This window comes from Oryx dammah, unplaced genomic scaffold, assembly GCF_014754425.2.
Source record: "Oryx dammah isolate SB20612 unplaced genomic scaffold, SCBI_Odam_1.1 HiC_scaffold_21, whole genome shotgun sequence".
NCBI lineage: Eukaryota > Metazoa > Chordata > Mammalia > Artiodactyla > Bovidae > Oryx > Oryx dammah.
The window spans coordinates 32,433,178-32,450,909 of NW_024070205.1; the positions used below are offsets into that span (position 1 = coordinate 32,433,178).

At 38.8% G+C, this 17,732-nt stretch overlaps 1 long non-coding RNA gene across 1 annotated transcript in view; it reads right to left on the minus strand.

Moving 5' to 3' along the window:
• Positions 1-12,695: 12,695 nt before the first annotated feature.
• The window catches only part of LOC120880675, a 330,521-nt gene continuing 325,484 nt past the window's right edge, over positions 12,696-17,732 (minus strand). The window contains exon 3 of the long non-coding RNA XR_005725085.1: positions 12,696-12,746. This is a non-coding gene — a long non-coding RNA (uncharacterized LOC120880675). The remainder of the gene's footprint in view (positions 12,747-17,732) is intronic.

The window sequence follows — 17,732 nt, forward strand, 5'->3', positions numbered from 1 at the left end:
AGCTGAGGGTCCAATGTTGGGAGCCCTGGTAAATCCATGTACTTAGTGTCAAGCCTCTATAGCGACACAGAAAGAAAGATAGTGCTAAGTCGTGTCCGACTTGCAATCCCGTGAACTGTAGCCTGCCAGGCTCCTCTGTCGGTGGAATTCTCCAGCCAAGAATACTGGAGTGGGTTGCCATTTCCTTCTCCAGTAGAGACACATGCTAGCAGTAAAGGAAGGAGGGGTGGTAAATACATTATTTCTCTCAAGGACCAAACCTTGCTTTCATATTATCTTAAGTCTCTGAAATTGGACTGAAATAGATCCTGATTGCCAGTGTCCTGAACGGCTTACCAGAAGCAGTGTGCATCTAGTACACTTGAAACTAACACAACATTGTAAATCAGCTATAAGCCAATATAAAATAAAACTAAATTTTAAAAAAGAAGCAATAGACCTTTCTGGAGAAAATGCAGAAAGGAGATCAAACCAATCAATCCTAAAGGAAATTAATCCTGAATATCCGTTGGAAGGACTGATGCTAAAGCTGGAGCCCCAATGCTTTGGCCACCTGATGTGAAAAGTAGACTCATTGGAAAAGACTCTGATGCTAGCAAAGATTGAGGGCAGGAGGAAAAGAGGGCGACAGAGAACAAGATGACTGGTTGGCATCACCAACTCAGTGGACATAAGTTTGAGAAAACTCTGGAAGATAGTGAAAGACAGGGAAGCCTAGCATGTTGCAGTCTATGGGGTTACAAAGAGTGGGACATGACTTAGCTGCTGAACAACAGTACATCTATGTGGGGAAGTTAACATCGCCAAAGCCATAAGTTATGTCTATAATATGTTTGGACACAACTTCCAACTCTTAGTTAAAAAATAACCAGATAGAGAAGTCCAGACAACAAACAGTAAGGAAAACCAAGAGACATACAGATATTAAAAAATAGACCTATAGAAGGACCAGAAAATGGAAACATTAGATGCTAAGTTTAAAAGGACCGTAATTATTATATTTTAAAATATGAAATGACAAAATTGAAAATTTGGCAATGGCATAAAGATCATGAGAAAATATAAAATAGAAACTGAAAAATACAGTGATTGATAGTCAAAGCTCAATGGTCAGATGGGCAGATATAACGATAGGTTGAAAACACTTGAAAAGAGAACTAGAGCTTTGGACTATTCATCAGAAGAAAAACATCCTGGATGAAATATAAACAGTGACAATGTGCTTAGTCGCTCAGTCGTGTCTGACTGTCTGTGACCCTATGCGTTGTAGCCCGCCAGGTTCCTCTATCCATGGGGATTCTCCAGGCAAGAATACTGGAGTAGGTTGCCATGCCCTCCTCCAGGGGATCTTCCCAACCCAGGGATTGAAGCCAGGTTCCCTTGTTGCAGGCAGATTCTTTACCGTCTGAGCCACCAGGGAAGCCCAATGCAAAAGAGACACTAAGAAACATAAGAGAAGTCCAGAGAATTTATTTGAAATTGCAGTCCCAGAAAAAGAAAAAAGACAGCATACAGTAGAACAGACAGTGTAGGAATTTTCTAGGACTAATAAAATACATAAAGCTATGTTTCCAAGAGGGCTTCACTGGTGACTCAGTGGGAGAGCCCCCCTGCCAATGCAGGAGATGTGGGTTTGGTCCCTGGTTTGGGAAGATTCCTTGGAGAAGGAAATGGCAACCCACTCCAGTATTCTTGCCTGGGAAATCTCATGGACAGAGGAGCTTGTCGGGCTATAGTCCATAGTGTCACAAAAGAGCTGAACGTGACTTAGAGACTAAACAGCAATATTTATCCAAGAAGCCCTATACACCTACAGAAGAATAAAAATGAAACCACACACAGATGCAGCAAGATAAGGACTGCTATCATCTGCAGACAAAGAATAAAATCTCAAAAACAGTCAGAAATAAAATGCACACTCCATTCAAAAGAGCAAAATTAGACTTAAAACTCATATCACAACAGAAACAATCATAAAGAGAAGACAGTGCAATGACATATTCATTCAAAGTGCTGAAAGAAAATAACTGTCAATCTAATTCTGTGTGCAGCACGAATATTTTCAAGAATGAAAGTGAACTATTTACAAACAAATAAATATCAGGTAATCCATGTTTAGCAGACTTTAATTAAAGGATAGAAATGTAGACATGAAATTAAAATACACAGAAACAATAGTATATAAGTTAGGTAAAGGACAAATGTTAAAGTATTTTAAAATTTCTTGCATTGTCCAAGAAGAGATTAAATTGCCAAGTGATATTACACTTTGATAAGTTAATAATCAAAAATGTAACCTCTAAGGTATCTATTAGAAGAATAGTAAGAGTTTTTGACAACTAAACAAAAAAGGAGAGGTGGAAAGAAATGAGATGAAACTGTTTCATAAGTCCAAAGAAAGACAAAAAGACAGAACAAGAAACATAGTCAGGACAAATAGAAAGTAATAATAGTATGGTTCATTTAAAACTAAATATCTAAATTACATTAAATGTAAGTGGACTGTATGCTTTTATAAAAATAGCAACACGATGCCTATAAAAGTCATAAAAATAAATAAGAATACAGAAGCTTGAAATAAAAACATTTAAGAACATATACCATGCAATATTAACAAAATACATTTTGGAAACTATATTAATATCAAGCAAAGTAAACTTTAAGGCAAAACACATTGCAGGAGACACAGAGACATTTCATTAAGAGAAAAACATCAGCTTACAATTGGAGTATAAACACTCACTGATGTATATTTAAATATTTTAAAAGCAAAATGAACAGAATTACAAAGAGAAATTCAAAAGTTTATAATCACCTTGACAGATTTTGAAAACTTTTTTAGTGGCAACCCACTCTAGTAGGAGCCTGGTAGGCTTCAGCCCATGGGATCAGGAAGACTCAGACACAACTGAGCGACTTCACTTTCACTTTTCACTTTCAGGCATCGGAGAAGGAAATGGCAACCCACTCCATTGTTCTTGCCTGGAGAATCCCAGGGACAGGGGAGCCTAGTGGGCTGCCATCTCTGGGGTTGCACAGAGTCGGACAAGACTGAAGCGACTTAGCAGTGGCAGTAAAGAATAAAAACAAAAATGAAGATAGTCAAGACATTCTTGAAGAACAAAAAATAGAGAAATTGTTTTACCAACAGTTAAATAACATTCAGTTCAGTTCAGTTCAGTCTCTCAGTTGTGTCCGACTCTTTGCAACCCCATGAATCGCAGCATGCCAGGCCTTCCTGTCCATGACCAACTCCCGGAGTTCACTCAGACCCACGTCCATCGAGTCGGTGATGTCATCCAGCCATCTCATCCTCTGTCGTCCTCTTTTCCTCCTGCCCCCAATCCCTCCCAACATCAGAGTCTTTTCCAATGAGTCAACTCTTCTCATGAGGTGGCCAAAGTACTGGAGTTTCAGCTTTAGCATCATTCCTTCCAAAGAAATCCCAGGACTGATCTCCTTCAGAATGGACTGGTTGGATCTCCTTGCAGTCCAAGGGACTCTCAAGAGTCTTCTCCAACACCACAGTTCAAAAGCATCAATTCTTTGGCACTCAGCCTTCTTCACAGTCCAACTCTCACATCCATACATGACCACAGGAAAAACCATAGGCTTGACTAGACGGACCTTTGTTGGCAAAGTAATGTCTCTGCTTTTTAATATGCTATCTAGGTTGGTCATAACTTTTCTTCCAAGGAGTAAGTGTCTTTTAATTTCATGGCTGCAATCACTATCTGCAGTGATTTTGGAGCCCCCAAAAATTAAGTCTGACACTGTTTCCACTGTTTCCCCATCTATTTCCCATGAAGTGATGAGACCGGATGCCATGATCTTCGTTTTCTGAATGTTGAGCTTTAAGCCAACTTCTTCACTCTCCTCTTTCACTTTCAACAAGAAGCTTTTTAGTTCCTCTTCACTTTCTGCCATATGGATGGTGTCATCTGCATATCTGAGGTTATTGATATTTCTCCCGGCAATCTTGATTCCAGCTTGTGTTTCTTCCAGTCCAGCATTTCTCATGATGCACTCTGCATATAAGTTAAATAAGCAGGGTGAAAATATACAGCCTTGATGTACTCCTTTTCCTATTTGGAACCAGTCTGTTGTTCCATGTCCAGTTCTAACTTGCTTCCTGACCTGCATACAGATTTCTCAAGAGGCAGGTCAGGTGGTTTGGTATTCCCATCTCTTTCAGAATTCTCCACAGTTTATTGTGATCCACACAATCAAAGGCTTTGGCATAGTCAATAAAGCAGAAATAGATGTTTTTCTGGAACTCTCTTGCTTTTTCGATGATCCAGCGGATGTTGGCAATTTGATCTCTGGTTCCTCTGCCTTTTCTAAAACCAGCTTGAACATCAGGAAGTTCACAGTTACATTTGTATAAATTATATAATTAAAGTATGTACCAAGACTTATTAAGTTACAGTGCTTAAGACAGTGTGGTACTTTGACTCAAGGGTGAAAAAATAACCCAGTTAAATAGAGTAGAGTCCAGAAACAGATTATAAATATATAAATACCTGATTTACAGAAAGGTGGTGTTGAAGTACAATGGGAGAAAACAAGTGTTTTCATAAATGATGTTAGGCCAATTGGATTTATGTATGGAGTCATGCCACACAAAAAAGTAAATTTCAGATGAATGATGGACCTAAATGTAAAAGGTGAAATAATATAACTTTGGAAAACATTGTTAGGATATGTTAATGAATAAGATATAGAATTTTTATTAATAAAACACAAATTCATTCAATATAAAAAGAATGAATAAAAATGGACTATATCAAAATTAAGCTCTTCTCTTTACCAAAAGATAATGTTGAGACTGAAATAAGTCACAAAAAATACAAATAATGCTGACAAATCATACAAAAATAAAGATAAATCACCCAATAGAAAAGATACAAGTGAGTTGACTAGATATTCCATTAAAAAATTCTAAAGATTCAATTTCAACAGTTAGCAGCTAAATGAAAATTAAAACCACAATGTGATATTACCTCTTACCCATCAGAAAAATGAAAAAGTATCTAACAGTATCAACTCAAACTGTCATAAAGTGCTGGTGAGAGTGAAAGCTAGTTTAGACACTTTGGAAAGCTCTTTGGCATTATTAAGTTAAACATATCTGATAATCTGGTCTTTCCAGGTGGCACATTGGTAAAGAATCCACCTACCAATGCAGGAGGCACCGGTTTGATTCCCGGGTTGGGAAGATGCCTGGAGTAGAAAATGACAACCCAGTTGACTATTCTTGCCTGGAAAATCCTGTGAAAAGAGGAGTCTGGCAGGCTATAGTCCATAAGGTCACAAAGAGTTGGACATGACTGAGTGTCTGAGCACACACGGATCTGATAATATAGCAATTCCTCTCCTAAATATGTGAACAACAGAAACACATTTGCATGCTTACAAGAGACAGCTACAAGAGTGTTCACAATAACATTTGTCACAATAATCCCTAAATGGAAATGATCCAAAAGATTATTGATTTTGGAATGAACAAATAAATCAACAGTAGAATACTATATAGCAGAGAACCTGAATAAACCAGGATCCATCCAACAAATGAATGGATCTCACAGACATGATGCTGAAAAACAGAAGCAGAACACAAAGGACTGCCTCATACTTTTTATTTTTGTAAAGTTTAAAACTGGAAAAAGTCTCTATGGTGTTAGCAGTGATGACAGTAGTCATCTTGGGGAAGACTTGAAAGGAATGAGATGGCGATTGAGCGGGAGCGTGAGGAGGCCTCTAGATCGTCTACAACATTCTATTTCTTACAACTTGTATGATGATAAATTAGATATTCACTCAGTGATCATTTGTAGAGATATAACTCAAATTTTCTGTACTGACTATACAAGACTTATATTTCATTTTTCAAAAGTTCTATTTAAGGGAGAAAATAGAGTTACATAAGATTTTTCAGTGTGGGACTTCTGCAAGACTTTAACAGTACACTGCCTTGATTTACTCCTTTCCCAATTTGGAACCAGTCTGTTGCACTATGGCCGGTTCTAACTGTTGCTTCTTGACCTGCGTACAGGTTTTCATGAGGCAGGTAGGTGGTCTGTTATTCCCATCTCTTTAAGAATTGTTTTTAAAATATAAATTTATTTATTTTAATTGGAGGTTAATTACTTTACAATATTGTATTGGTTTTGCCATACATCAACATGTATCTGCCACAGGTATACACGTGTTCCCCATCCTGAACCCCCCTCCCTCCTCCCTCCCCATACCTTCCCTCTGGGTCGTCCCAGTGCACCAGCCCCAAGCATCCAGTATCATGCATTGAACCTGGACTGGCGATTCGTTTCATATATGATATTATACATGTTTCAATGCCATTCTCCCAAATCATCCCACCCTCAACCTCTCCCACAGAGTCCCAAAGACTGTTCTATACATCTGTGTCTCTTTTGCTGTCTCGCATACAGGGTTATCGTTACCATCTTTCTAAATTCCATATATATGCATTAGTATACTGCATTGGTGTTTTTCTTTCTGGCTTGCTTCACTCTGTATAATAGGCTCCAGTTTCTTTAAGAATTTTTAACAGTTTGTTGTGATCCACACAGTCAAAGGCTTTAGTGTAGTTAGTGAAGCAGAAGTAGATTTTTTTTTTCTAGAATTTTCTTGATTTTTCTATGATCCAAAGGATGTTGGCAACTTGATCTCTGGTTCCTCTGTCTTTTCTAAATCCAGCTTGACTATCTGGAAGTTCTTGGATCACGTACTGTTGAAGTCTGGCTTGGAGGATTTTGAGCATTACTTTGCTAGTATACGAAAGTGAAAGTGAAGTTGCTCAGTCGTGTCCAACTCTTTGTGACCCCATGGACTGTAGCCTACCAGGCTCCTCTGTCCATGTGACTTTCCAGGCAAGAGTACTGGAGTGGATTGCCATTTCCTTCTCCAGAGATCTTCCCAACCTAGGGATCAAACCCGGGTCTCCCGCATTGTAGACAGACGCTTTACCATCTGAGCCACCAGGGAAAGAACCTTTGCTAGTATATGAGATAAGTACAATTGTGCAGTAGTTTGAACATTCTTTGTCATTGCCCTTCTTTGGGATTGGAATGAAAACTGAACTTTTCCAGTCCTGTGGCCACTGCTGAGTTTTACATATTTGCTGGCATACTGAGTGCCTCACTTTAATAGCATCATCTTTTAGATTTGAAATAGCTCAGCTGTAATTCCATTGCCTCCACTAGCTTTGTTCATAGTGATGCTTCTAAGGTGCACTTGACTTCACATTTCCAGGATGTCTGGCTCTAGGTGAGTGACCACACCATCATGGTTATCTGGGTCCTTAAGATCAGTTTCGTATAGTTCTTCTGTGTATTTGTGGCACCTCTTCTTAATATCTTCTGCTTCTGTTAGGTCTCTGCCATTTCTTTCCTTTATTGTGCCCATCATTGCATGAAATGTTCCCTTGATATCTCTAATTTTCTTGAAGAGATCTCTAGTCTTACCCATTCTATTGTTTACCTCTCTTTTCATTGATCACTTAGGAAGACCTTCTTGTCTCTCCTTGTTATTCTTTAGAATTCTGCATTCAGGTGGGTATATCTTTCTTCTTTTCCTTTGCTTTCACTTCTCTTGTTTTTTTCAGCTCTTTGTAAGGCCTCCTCAGACAACCATTTTGCCTTTTTGCATTTCTTTTTCTTGGGGATGGTTTTGATTACCACCTACTATACAATGTCATGAACTTCTGTCCATAGCTCTTCAAGCCCTCTTTCTTCAGATCTAATCCCTTGAATTAATTTGTCACTTCCACTGTATAATTGTAAGGGATTTGATTTAGGTCATACATTAATGGCCTAGTGGCTTTCCCTACTTTCTTCAATTTAAGTCTGAATTTTGCAATAAGGAGTTCATGATTTGAGGCACAGTCAGATCCCAGTTTTGGGTTTGCTGACCATATAGAGTTTCTCCATCTTCAACTGCAAAGAACATAATCAATCTGATTTCTGTATTGACCATCTGGCAATGTCCATGTGTAGAGTTATCTCTTGTGTTGTTGGAAGAGGATGTTTGCTATGGCCAATGTGTACTCTTGGCAAAATTCTGTTAGTTTTTGCCCTGCTTCATTTTGTATTCCAAGGCCAAACTTGCCTATTCCAAGTATCTCTTGACTTCCTACTTTTGCATTCCAGTCCCCTGTGATGAAAAGGACATCTTTTTTTTTTGGTCAATTTCTGTTAGTTCATAATTACCCATAGCAATCCTTATGCTGTTATGGCTATTTCTAGGAGTCAACAGGAATAAACATTATTTGACAAATGTATGGAAACCATGCTAAAATGTTGTTCTTGAGGTTGACAACTATAGCATTTAATAGCCAGAATGCAGCCTTTGTTCTTATAACAAAATGACCCAAAATAAGAGTGGTGTACTTACACAAGATAGTTCACAATTCTCAAAGGTTCTAATGGCAGTCCAAAGCTGATATGGTGGTTTCTCTAATCATCAAAAACAAAGGTTTATTCTGTCATATTGTCCCACCATCCTTTCTATATGAAGCTTCTTACTCATGGACTATGATGTCTGTTGGAGCTCCTCCCATTACACATCCGCCTTCTTGTAGTGTGATGAGGGAAAGGGGAAAAGACAGGCGTGCATATCCCTCATTTTAAGGGCATAGCCTAGAATTAGCATATATTATTTCCACTTTCTCACCATTAGTTAGAATTCAGTCACAGGGTCACACTTAGCTGCTTGTTGTTCCAGGAAGGCTGGAAGCAGTGTCCCTAACAAGTCAATATATAGATTTCTTTTACTAAAGGGAGACAGGATAGGTATTAGGGGAAAGGTCCTTGATCCTTTCCTAACTAACTGCCTCTAGAGGGAGTTTTAAGACACTCCCTTTTATTGATAGATCCTATGAATGGTGTCAGTGATGAAGTACAGAGAAATCAGAACATTTTGTTGCTGTTGTTCTGTCCCCACATTATGTCCGATTCTTTGTGACTCCACAGACTGTTACATGCCAAGCTTCTCTGTCCTCTGCTATCTCCCAGAATTTGCTCACATTCATGTCCATTGAGTCAGTGATGCTATCTAATCATCTCATCCTCTACCACTCCCTTTTCCTGTTGCCTTCAATATTTCCCAGCATCAGGGTCTTTTCCAATGAGTCAACTCTTCACATCATGTGGCCAATGTATTGAAGCTTCAGCTGCAGCATCAGTTCTTCCAATGAATAGTCAGAGTTGAATTCATTTAAGATTGACTGTTTTGATCTGCTTGTAGTCCAAGGGACTCTCAAGAGTCTTCTCCAACACCACAATTTGAAAGAAATTCTTCAGTGCTCAGTCTTCTTCATGAATCAACCCTAACATCCTTACATGACTACTGGAAAAGTCATAGCTCTGACAATACGGACTTTTGTTGGCAAAGTGATATCTCTGCTTTTTAATACACTGCCTCGATTTGTCATAGGCATAGCTTTTCTTCCAAGGAGCAAGCATCTTTTAATTTCATGGCTGCAGACACAGTCTGCAGTGATTTTGGAGCCCAAGAAAAGAAAACCTGTCACAGCTTCCAAATTGTTACCTTCTATTTGCCATGAAGTGATAGGACTGGATGCCATGATCTTAGTTTTTTAAATGTCAAGTTTTAAGCCAGCTTTTTCTGCTCATTAACCCTCATCAAGATATTCTTTAGTTCCCCTTCACATTCATCCATTAGAGTGGTATTATCTGCATATCTGAGGTTGTTGATATTTCTCCCAGCAATCTTAATTCCAGTTTGGGATTCATCCAGCTCAGCATTTCACATAATATACTCTGCATATAAGTTAAATAAGCAAGGTGACAGTGTGCAGCCTTAATGTACTCCTTTCCCAATTTTGAACCTGTCTGTTGTTCCATGTCTGGTTCTAACTATTGCTTCTTGACACTCACACAGGCTTTTCAGGAGATAGGTAAGCTGATCTGGTGTTCCCAACTATTTAAGAATTTTCCATAGTTTGTTCTGAGTCACACAGGCAAAGGCTTTAGCATAATCAATGGAGCAGAAGTAGATGTTCTTCTGGAACTCCCTTGCTTTCTCTATGATCCAACAAATGTTAGCGATTTGATCTCTGGTTCATCCGCCTCTTCAAAACCCAACTTGTACACTTGGAAGTTCTTGATTCACATACTGCTGAAGCCTAGCTTGAAGGATTTTGATCATAACCTTGCTAGCATGTGAAATGAATGCAATAGAAGCTAGTTTGAACATTCTTTGGCATTGCCTTCTTTGGGATGGGAATGAAAATTTTTCCAGTCCTGTGGCCACTGCTAAGTTTTCCAAATCTGCTGACATACTGCATGCAGCACTTTAATAGCATCATCTTTAGGGTTCCAGCTCACCTGAAATTCCATCACATCCACTAGCTTTGTTCATAGTAATGCTTCCTAAGTCCCATTTTAGTTCACACTCAGGATGTCCAGCTTTGGGTGAGCTAATAGTAACAATCATGGTTATCTGGGTCATTAAGGCTTGTAGAAATGAATAATGATGGCCAGTTTCAGTGGCATTATATCAGTAGGACTCTAATTATTTCTTATTTTTAGAAGAAGGAGGCAATCTGGAGAATCTTCCACCTTTGACACAACACCTAAGTAGCTGATTGACCAGGAAAGGGCTGCAGATAATGTTTTGACTCCATGGCCAATAGGTGTTGAACATCTGTGTGAAGTCATGTAATATGTTGCAAAAACAGGAGCTTTGAGGTCAAAAAGACCTGGATGCAAACTTTGCTTTGCCACTGCCTACAACATGACAGGGCATAATCCTCTGAACAAAAGCAAACCAAATTCCACCAATGTCTGACTTTTCATTTTAGTGACCTTTCATTGATACCAGTTGCCTCTTCCTATGAATCTGATATCAATGTGTAAATCTTGCTTCTTGGGAAACCCCACTGCCTGCAAGACACCTAATTAGCAGGTGCACTTGGAAAGACCTCTAACAAAAGTCTATGTGTGTATCTGAGCACAAGTACTCTCATTAGTGAAGCTAGGATGGGTGATTATTTATATCATTTCTATAATTTAAAATTCTGAAGGCTAATTACAATTATCCATCAGTATTTCAACATGTCAGAACTGAAGATCTTAACCTTCCTTGCAGCACTGTTCTTTCCTCTCTTCCCATTCTGATCTCCTGAAGGACCCCATTGCTTCCTTTTGAAAACTCTAGAGTAGCTCTCTAGTTCCAGAATATAGTTGTTTCTTTTCCATAAATTTTCTTGAGTTCCCAGCTGTCAGAAGGCCTATTTGTTCATCATCTCTGAAATAGGAAGGGGAGAGGTAACGACTGCTTTATTCTAATACCTTGGCTATTCTAATAAATATTTGAAAGATGGAAGACTTGGGTTGCAACTGGTGTGCTTGTGTCCTGACTCATCTCTCAACCTGTTCTTGTCCTTTGCAAGAAGACCTTTTCAGGACCACTGTCAGGGCCTATAGGTGTCTCTTGTAAACTTTGCATGTAATTCGTAGCCATTAGTTCCAGCAGTGGATCAAACAGGGAGTAAAACCAAAATATCAGAAGTTCCATTTAATTAAAGTAACTGCATTGAGAAGACTCATCAGAGTCTCTCGTGCAAGTAATTACCAAACCCTAGATGAAACAACAGAGAAAGTTTCATCTGGAAGAGGCTTGTTGATTACATCATCATCATCATGCCACCACCATCATTATAATTATCTCAACACATTGGCATTAGAGTCTCAGCACAACACCCCACTCTAGGCATGGGAGTTCATGCTAACATGGAAACCATCCATGTCTGCTTCAAGCACCTGCCATATGCCATTTCACAGAATAGGAAGCCTTCTGGAAATTGTTCTGTAGGTTGAATCTCAAATGCTCCAAGGAAGCTGACTTTTCCATCCATTGTGCCTGCAGGGGCTCATGGTTTAAAATGACATCTGGCGAGGAGTTTCTCACTAAAAGACTTTGGATACTGCTAAGAAAGAAGAAAATTAGGCCACTATCAAGAGCTGGCTTTGATCATCAAAATTTTCTAGAATCAGAGAAAAAGTTCTCCACTCTCAAAGCTGAAGATAGTAAATTGGAAACCATCGTCTCTGGATCATCTTCACAGGTTCACTAAAATTTAGTAAGTTTGGCCAGAATCACTAGCAACATTTGACTATCTGCATCTTTGCATTGTCAACTACAAAACTGGACAGCCATCTCTTTAACATGAGGGCACTTTTTGTCAGGAAGAGACATGTCCTATCTCCCTAGCAGGAGCTGCAGTTCCCCTAAAGTAACAGGACAGAACTAGGGAAGATCGAGGTTGCTCTGTCAGTGACATACTCTGGCAGGTGTTGACCACAGGTAACAGGCTCAAGAGATAATTTCATCTCAGCCTAGCAGAGCTGCTTTACAAGAAAGACACTGAGAATTTGACTATAATCCACATTCATTTTCCTATCTTCCATCTGTACTTTAGAGGATGCATTCCAAATTGCACTCAAGTAGAGAGAAAATGGGACCCAAGGCAATATAACATGCTTCTATGCAAATACCAATTCAGTGAACATCTTCTCATCAGGTATGAGCACAGATAGGAAAAAAAAGAAAAGATTTTTATTACAGTTTACAAGTGTTCTGTGCCTTCCCTTGATAGCTTACGGTGAACAGAGTTGGATTTGTGATCTCCAAAGAAGAAAATATAGCTTCAAGATCAAGGATCAGGCTTGATCACTCAGGGCTCTTGGGTGGCAGAAGTTTTACTACAGTGAGAAAGGACAGAGAAAGCTTCTGACATAGACATCAGAAGGGGGTGGAGAGTGCCCCACTTGCTAGTGTTATCAAGGGAGCTATATACTTTTTAAATTGGTTATTACAGTAAATCAAAAGTATGTCTCAAGATTATAAAGGTCTTACCAGACCCACACAAGAGAAGACTCTACACATGGACATCACCAGATGGTCAACACCGAAATTAGATTGATTATATTCTTTGCAGCCAAAGATGGAAAAGCTCTATACAGTCAGCAAAAACAAGTCCAGCCCATTTATACAGAGTGAAGTAAGCCAGAAAGAACACCAATACATATACTAACACATATATGGAATTAGGAAAGACGGTAATGATAACCCTGTATGCGAGAGAGCAAAAGAGACATAGATGTATACAGCAGTCTTTTGAACTCTGTGGGAGAGGGAGAGGGTGGGATGATTTGGGAGAATGGCATTGAAACATGTATAAATATCATGTAAGAAATGAAAAAATAAATAAATAAAACAGACATAGAAAAACAAAACAAAACAAGACTGGGAGCTGACTGTGGCTCAGATCATGAACTCCTTATTACCAAATTCAGACTCAAATTGAAGAAAGTAGGGAAAACCACTAGACCATTCAGGTATGACCTAAATCAAATCACTTATGATTATACGTGGAAGTGAGAAATAGATTTAAGGGAGTAGATCTGATAGATAGAGTGCCTGATGAACTATGGACGGAAGTTTGTGGCATTGTACAGGAGACAGGAATCAAGACCATCCCCATGGAAAAGAAAGGCAAAAAAAGCAAAATGGCTCTGTGGGGAGGCCTTACAAATAGCTGTGAAAAGAAGAGAAGTGAAAAGCAAAGGAGAAAAGGAAAGATATAAGCATCTGAATGCAGAGTTCCAAAGAATAGCAAGAAGAGATAAGAAAGCCTTCCTCAGCAATCAATGCAAAGAAATAAAGGAAAACAACAGAATGGGAAAGACTAGAGATCTCTTCAAGAAAATTAGAGATACCAAGGGAACATTTCATGCAAAGATGGGCTCAATAAGGGACAGAAATGGTATGGACCTAACAGAAGCAGAAGATATTAAGAAGAGGTGGCAAGAATACACAGAAGAACTGTATTAAAAAGATCTTTATGACCAAGATAATCACGATGGTGTGATCACTCACCTAGAGCCAGACATCCTGGAATGTGAAGTCAAGTGGGCCTTACGAAACATTACTATGAACAAAGCTAGTGGAGGTGATGGAATTCCAGTTGAGCTATTTCAAATCCTGAAATATGGTGCTGTGAAAGTGCTGCACTCAATAGGCCAGCAAATTTGGAAAACTCAGCAGTGGCCACAGGACTGGAAAAGGTCGGTTTTCATTCTAATCTCAAAGAAAGGCAATGTCAAAAAATGCCCAAACTACCGCACAAATTGCACTCATCTCACATGCTAGTAAAGTAATGCTCAAAATTTTTTAAGCCAGGCTTCAGCAATACGTGAACCGTGAACTTCGTGATGTTCAAGCTGGTTTTAGAAAAGGCAGAGGAACCAGAGATTAAGTTGCCAACATCTGCTGGATCATTGAAAAAGCAAGAGAGTTCCAGGAAAATATCTATTTCTGCTTTATTGGCTATGCCAAAGCCTTTGACTGTGTGGATCACAATAAACTGTGGAAAATTCTGAAAGAGATGGGAATACCAGACCACCTAACCTGCCTCTTGAGAAATCTGTATGCAGGTCAGGAAGCAACAGTTAGAACTGGACACGGAACAACAGACTGGTTCCAAATTTGAAAAGGAGTATATCAAGGCTGTATGTTGTCACCCTGCTTATTTAACTTATATGCAGAGTACATCATGAGGAACGCTGGGCTGGAAGAAGCACAAGATGGAATCAAGATTGCCGGGAGAAATATCAATAACCTCAGACATGCAGATGACACCACCCTTATGGCAGAAAGTGAAGAGGAACTAAAAAGCCTGATGAAAGTGAAAGAGGAGAGTGAAAAAGTTGGCTTAAAGCTCAACATTCAGAAAACGAAGATCATGGCATCTGGTCCCATCACTTCATGGGAAATAGATGGGTAAACAGTGGAAACAGTGCCAGACTTTATTTTGGGGGGCTCCAAAATCACTGCAGATGGTGACTGCAGCCATGAAATTAAAAGACGCCTACTCCTTGGAGGGAAAGTTATGACCAATCTAGATAGCACATTGAAAAGCAGAGACATTACTTTGCCAACAAAGGTCCGTCTAGTGAAGGCTATGGTTTCTCCAGTAGTCATGTATGGATGTGAGAGTTGGACTATGAAGAAAGCTGATTGCCGAAGAATTCATGTTTTTAAACTGTGGTATTGGAGAAGACTCTTGAGAGTCCCTTAGACTGCAAGGAGATCCAACCAGTTCATTCTAATGGAGATCAGTCCTGGGTATTCATTGGAAGGAATGATGTTGAGTCGGTAATAGCATCCAACCACCTCATCCTCTGTCGTCACCTTCTCCTACTGCCTTCAATCTTTCCCAGCATCAGAGTCTTTTCTAATGAGTTGGCACTTTGCATCAGATAGCCAAAGTATTGGAGCTTCAGCTTCAGCATCAGTCCTTCCAATGAATATACAGGATTGATTTCAGGATTGACTGGTTTGATCTCATACTGGTTTGATGTATGTTATAATTTCTGCAATAACCACAATAATGTGACTTTCAAAGCATGAGGGTGGAAGAAAAGAACGAGAAAACATATCAATTCAAAACATGCTTTAAAGAAACTGAAAAGGAAAATAGGAATATGACAAAAATAGGAAGAATAAAATCATATAATGTGAAATTAAAATATATCATCTTTTACAATCCCAATGAAAACTATTGTCATATTTGCTGTTCATGTGACATACCTAAAATATAATATTATAGTAAATTTAAAAGCAAAAGGGTAAAAAAATAAAGCATACTTGACAAACACTAACAAATCAAAGCTAATATCATTTTTTTTCTTGGCCACACTGCTCAGTGTGTGGAACTTCCCTGTTCAGGGATCCAACCCATGCCCCCTGCCATGGAAGAGTGGAGTCTTAATCGCTGGACCATCAGGGAAGTCCCTAGCATCACTGTTTTAATATTAGACAAACCGGAGCTGAAGGCAAAAACTAATACCTGAGAATAAGTTACTCATAGTGACATGTGATTTGATTGACCAGGAAAGCATGAAGATTCTAAGTAGATACACAGCAAATACACACAGGTCACAATACACAAAGCCAAAAATAGAAAGAAAGAAAAGAAGTAAGGAAGAAAGAGGAAAAGAGAAACACATAGATACAAAATCACACCAGGAGACTTTTAACACTTCATTTGGTGATTGATAGAATAATCTGACAAACAAAATATGTGTATAGTAGATTGGAGAAGGCAATGGCAACCCATTCCAGTACTCTTGCCTGGAAAATCCCATGGACGGAGGAGCCTGGTCGGCTGCAGTCCATGGGGTCCCAAAGAGTCGGACACAACTGAGCGACTTCACTTTCACTTTTCACTTTCATGCATTGGAGAAGGAAATGGCAACCCACTCCAGTATTCTTGCCTAGAGAATCCCAGGGATGGGGGAGCCTGGTGGGCTGCCGTCTATGGGGTCGCACAGAGTCGGGCACGACTGAAGTGACTTAGTAGTAGTAGTCTGAATTGGCTGATTTTAAACACCTGACCTAATTGTCATATAAAACACTGCACTTAAGAGAATACATAGTCCTTTCAAACACACTAAGTAGTAAACCCAATCCCAACAAATAACAAAGAATTGACATCATATGAACCATATGTATAAATAAAAATAATGGGAATTGATTCTTAAAGATAGCTATGAGAAATCCTACGTGTCTGGATATTTAAAAACTCCCTTCTAAATAACTATTTAGTTATACACTAAGTCATAATAGAAAGTAGAAAAATGCTGACTAGGAAAACAAAAATGGTATATATTGAACATACTAGAGGCAATAAGTAGATGTAAGATGATAATAAAGATAAAAGAAAAACTGAAAACTAGAAAATAAAATATGGTGACAACAGTCTTAACAACTGGTTCTTTCATGAATCTAATAAAGTTGATAACTTTATGACAAGATTTATCTTAAAAATGGAAAATGCACAGATAAAAGATATTAAAGATGATGTTGCAACATAAAGACTAATAAGATACTGTAAATAAATTCACATGCACCACATTAAGAGATTAAAAGAAAATAATCATAAGATTGTCTCAATAGATGCAGAAGAAAGGTTTTCAATAATTTTAAACATCAATTCATGGCAAAACTTCATTAGAAACTAAGGAAAGGGAACTTCTTTAATTTGGTAGAATATAAGCAGAAGATATTAAGAAGAGGTGGCAAGAAAACACGGAAGAACTATACTAAAAAGATCTTCATGACCCAGAAAATCATGATGGTGTGATCATTCACCTAGGGCCAGACATCCTGGAATGCAAAGTAGAGCAAGCCTTAAGAAATATCACTATGAACAAAGCTAGTGGAGGTGATATGAAGGAATATCAGTTGAACTATTTCAAATCCAAAAAGATGATGCTGTGAAAGTGCTGCACTCAATATGTCAGCAAATTTGGAAAACTAAACAGTGGCCACAAGACTGGAAATGGTCAGTTTTCATTCCAATCCCAAAGAAAGGCAATTCCAAAGAATGCTCAAACTACCACACAATTGCACTCATCTCACAAGCTAGCAAAGTAATGTTCAAAATTCTCCAAGCCAGGCTTCAACACTATGTGAACTGAGAACTTCCAGATAGTCAAGCTGGATGTAGAAAAGGCAGAGGAACCAGAGATCACATTGCCAACATCTGCTGGATCATTGAAAAAGCAAGAGAGTTCCAGAAAAACATCTACTTCTGCTTTATTGACTATGCCGAAGCCTTTGACTGTGTGGATCACAACAAACTGTGGACAATTCTTCAAGAAATGGGAACACAAGACCACCTG